The 4,849-nt window shown below is 42.5% G+C and overlaps 1 long non-coding RNA gene across 1 annotated transcript; it reads left to right on the forward strand.

Annotated features, from left to right (window-relative positions):
• Positions 1-268: 268 nt before the first annotated feature.
• LOC127316435 (uncharacterized) lies at positions 269-4,135 on the forward strand. The gene is made up of 4 exons (XR_007860403.1): positions 269-733; positions 1,241-1,304; positions 2,322-2,492; positions 2,793-4,135. It is a non-coding gene; the product is annotated as an uncharacterized lncRNA (long non-coding RNA).
• The last annotated feature ends 714 nt before the right edge of the window (positions 4,136-4,849 follow it).

Genomic DNA, 4,849 nt, shown 5'->3' on the forward strand with positions numbered 1-4,849 from the left:
TAATAAGATTGTTACTACAGCAAATGCCATCCAAGTTAGAATTAATGAGAATATAAGATTGATGGCTGAATTGCATGCTAGGTGGGAAAGAGAAGAAAATGAAAAACTTGCTAAAGAGAATAATCTCTACTATATTAAATGGCTAGAGGTGGTGAGATGGTTGGTACGTCCGTCCCCGCCTGTGTAAGCTAGCGCATATGCGTGTGCTATGCGTGGGGTGCTCCTTTCCTGTCTCTCTCGCACGATCTCTCCCGTTCTGCCGTTCGGGGTTGTCTGACCGCACAGAAAGTGGGTCCCATCACGCGCGCTAGCAGTTCGCACACACACCTTACCCAAGCACCGCCGTGCACCACGCGCCTTAGATCTTCTGCCGCCGCCGCCATTGAAGGTGGAGACCGTGGCCAGCAACTTGGTTCAACGAAATCGCTAATACAGGCGCCGCCGCACGCCTCTTCCGGTCCCCCCTTAGTTAGTATCTTCCCCTGAGGCTTCGCCTCTCCTCCTCATTCACCGATCCATCGGGAGAGCGCTGTCATCACGGCTGCCACTGCAATGGGTCCGCTGGAGTTCTCGTCGGAGTCTGAGGCGGCAACCCTGGACGACTTCTTCATCTCCAGAATCTTCAGCGACGAGCACGACAATGAGCCGTGGATCCCCGCGCTCGCCGGAATCATCTGCCGACAACACGCCTCCAGCAAGCGCAAACTTGATCGAAGTCCGCTTCATCCACCAGGTTGGTTGTGGCCGGCTGCTCCTTAATTTGTTGCTTGGTGCTGAATTCCTAATTTGTTCCGTTCGTTCCTTAAGTGGCTCCTCTGGTCCGATGTGGGGCTTGAACGCTAATTAAACTGTTCTTTTGCAGTTCCCGGTTCAGTCTCGTGTCTAATTCACTTCCCCTCATAAATAGAAGGGTTATTGCATACAGTTTACTTTAATGTAGTTACAAGAAAATCTGCCTTTTCTAGATTCGGTATCTAAAGTGAAAGACTGCGGATCCGTTTACTTGTTCTATCCAGGTATTATGTGTGAAAAACAGGTCATGAAGGAAAAACAAAAAAGCTCAGCATCATGAGGTCTTGAGAGAGTTGCAAGTTTTTTCTTAATTGTTTGTCTAGAACAAATATACTGCAGAAAAGGCGAAGTTGCTATTGTTAAGTCATTATGCAAGTGAACGATAAAAATGATATCCTATCGATATTCATCCAACAAGCTATATTAACCCAGAATGTCTGATTGGCAGGCATTCAAGAATGGATATCCTAGAATGGCATTGGCTGAAGGAGCTTACTACTGACATTAGCTTGGTGAGAGTTTGTTTTCTTGTTGTAGTCTCAGTGTCATTAATTAACCTTGATGTTTTCTTCATGATACTTGGGAGCCGGAGGGAAGAAATAGGAGAATCCATTACACTAGCCACTGCACTCTAAACAAACTATATGTCCAATTAACAGTTTAATACCGGAGTTTATTGTAAGAAGTAGCTGTAGTTACATTGTAAATCAAGTTTGGGATACTTATTATGTGGAGAAAATAAATGAGATAATGTTAATCCGGAAGTTGACCACTAAATATATATTTATACAGTAGGGATGAAGTCAACGTTAAATTTCTGAGCTGCAAATGGCTGCGAGATTGCCTCAAAGAGGAAAGCAGCTGTCTGCTCACTACGTTGAGAAGGCATTACTGAAAGCCATGAGGAATTTTATTTTCAATATGTGATGTGAATTGGTAACTGATGGAAATACCTAGGATTCCTAATTCTCTTTAAGATTAAATTGTGCGCAATATGCAGATCGCTGAGAGCGTTGGTGGGACGGAGCATGTTGTTCCAACCATCGTTTAGGTAGGTTTTTTCTGTCAGAAGAAGAAGCCTTAGATGGTGACCAGGGAGAGGAAGATGGTCTAGGTCAAGGGCTTATGAACAATGAAAAACTAGGTCAAGGGCTTATGAACAATGAAAAAGTAGGTGTTAGTATTCTAAATAGTCATTGGTTGAGATCCACAAAATGACATAAACTAAGGTTGATCAAGGTAGACTGATTTTTTGCTGATGAATACGTGATACTTACCTGCAAGTCCAGGATTTCCTCAATACAAAAAAGAGATTCTCTTAGCGAAGCCTCAGCAAAGTTCTTCGTTAGCAGAAGCTCGTATTCCCTCGGTACAACTGTGCGATTCTCTTACTGGCTGTACTTTAAAAAAAAAAAATCTTTCAGTTTGGTTCGGTTCTGTGCATCATCCTACTCTGAATTTTGACATGTTTCTGTCACCAATGAAGTGATCTGTACAAATTTGTGTTCCACTTATCATGATTAATATAGGCAGGTGGATGCTGTTGTAACGGAGCTACTGAGATAGATAATGGCAAATGGCCACTTGTCTAGGTCAACACATCTCCAAGCTTATGGAAAATTCAAATAATAGGCATCTGATTGAAACTTGGAGAGAAATGCAGCATTGTGGACATCTCCAAGTGGATCAAACGATGACTGGTAATGTTCCTCACCTTGTCAACTGGATGCCCTTGCACATGTTTCTTTTTGGTACTTTATTTAAAGATATTAATATAAGTTCAGTTCACCTTATTCAGAGTTGGCAGTAACTTGTACCCTGTAGTTGGGCACAAATTGACTAATGTGCAATTACGTTATGCTCACCATCCTACCTGATGTTATGTCCCTTGTGTTTGCTAAATACAAGTGCAGTTCACCTTCTTCACATAGATTGACTATTCTGTGCAATTAGATTATATATGTGAAATTATCATCATCTTACCCATTATTATCCTGCAGATGGAGTGGTTCTGCTGCCTCTCCAGGGACTCTCAGCCTTGTGGGCTATCGTACTTCCGTTTCGGGGGAATTCGGGCATCAGTTGTGTTCTGACGATTTTTTTGAGATCTGACGGAACATGCTAGCAGTAGTGATACATGTTGTGCTCCAAATAATCAATGAGAAAAACAACTACAAGTAGAGTAAGTTTACTCACAATTATCCCATGATGTTGTTTGCTCAAGGATAGCACAATATACTGTATGCTCAAATAAGCTTGCTCAGGGATAACACAATATATGATCAAACAAGCTTCCTGTTACATGATGTTGTTTGCTCAAGGATAATAAAATTTATGGCGTTGTTAATTTTGTAGCACAGTAGGAAAATTTGTCAGTATTAACTGATGAGTCTGCAAGTTCATTCTAAGGGAAAGGATTTCTATTATAAAATGTAATTCTTGATTTACAAGTGTATATTGTTTCTTAAGACTAAATTTTGCATTTATTTGGTCCGGGAAATTGGTTGGTTGCATTCTGTGTAGAGCTTGCTGTAAATTTGGATCATTCGCATTCTTCCAATACAAATTAGCTACTTCTATAATATTCCATTACTCATCTAATAAGAAGAAAATAAGCCGAACTTTCTATTTGTTAGGGCTGAGTTCAAAACCTGGACAAGATGTCTACGACTGTACCACACAATATATATACAGACCAAATTCATTGCTATCGTGCTTTGTGAATTTTTACTTCTTGCCAACCTACAATTGACTACTTACTATGATTTCTTTCCATTACACACATGTAAAATCTGCCACTGGACTATTATTCTTCGCTGATATAGGAAGTGTCAAGTGCTTCAGATTTTATGTGGTGACCATTGGATGTCAATTGCAATGTTGGTTCTGTGAGGATCTGGCACGAGCCTAGGGAATCAAGTTCACTCCAATGCAGAAAAACAAGGGAAAATGCAGCTCAAGGTAAATCAACTCAGAAGTTTTAGTACCTCTAGATTTCCTAGGCTCCTTTAATGCAGTGACGAAGACTGTAACTATGAAATATGAAGACAATGAAGTTTCCTATATCAATGAACTTGAGTATATAAATTGTGAATATGGGCTAATGTCTGGCAGGTTAGAGTTGATAAGCAGTATATATAACCATATTGCTTTCACATAATATGTTGGTCAAAGTCTCAAGGACCAGAACATTTTTCATTTCCATATCTTAGAGCTGCCACAGTGCTCCCTGGCGTCTATTAAAATGCTTTGTCTGGAAAATAATGTGGACGAGGTTAACAAACTGTATATGGATTTGACTCAACTTTTACTGTGATGTAACGAAGTTTTATCATGCATTTCCTTTGTTACACTTCATACTCCCGAATACGCCATTGATGATTCTTTATGTTGAAGAACAGAGTTGGCTCAAATTTTACATGGAGATTGGGTATCTATGGTCTTTGCATTGACTAGCTAATGCATTTGTGTTTTAGCCATACTTACCATGCACTACTAGGGAAAAGCCTATAGGTGGAGGCAAGTGGTGCCGGCGCACCACCTTGGACATGCGCCGGTGGAAAGGGTTGCCGGCGCACCACTTTGCAGCCGCGCCGGCGATGAAGGACTACTGCCGGCGCACCTCCGGGAAAGACGCGCCGGGGAAACATCCTAGCATGGCCGCAGTCGATTCGGGCCAGGCCCAAGAATCATTGCCGGCGCACCAGCCCAGGGGTGCGCCGGCGGAAATGCTATTGCCGGCGCACCTGGTGCGCCAAGCAATGATTCTTGGGCCTCGGCCCGGGGGGTGATATAGCCGAAAGGGCTATGTGCCGCGGCGCACCAGCCTGCGCCAGAAGAACTGGCGCTTATTACGCTCAACAACCACTCCCCCCACTACTACCACTCCACTCCTCCACACAAACCCGAGCCTTCTCCCAACCCAGCTCATTTTTGCCCATTTCTATCCCCAATTTCACCAATTTGACCAAACAAAATCATATTTTTTGAGCAAATCTTCCCTTCCTACATGCATCTCCCACATCCCCCTATGTAGATCTAGATCTACTATCCCGCA

The sequence above is a fragment of the Lolium perenne genome, chromosome 1, assembly GCF_019359855.2.
Source record: "Lolium perenne isolate Kyuss_39 chromosome 1, Kyuss_2.0, whole genome shotgun sequence".
In the NCBI taxonomy this organism is placed as follows: domain Eukaryota; kingdom Viridiplantae; phylum Streptophyta; class Magnoliopsida; order Poales; family Poaceae; genus Lolium; species Lolium perenne.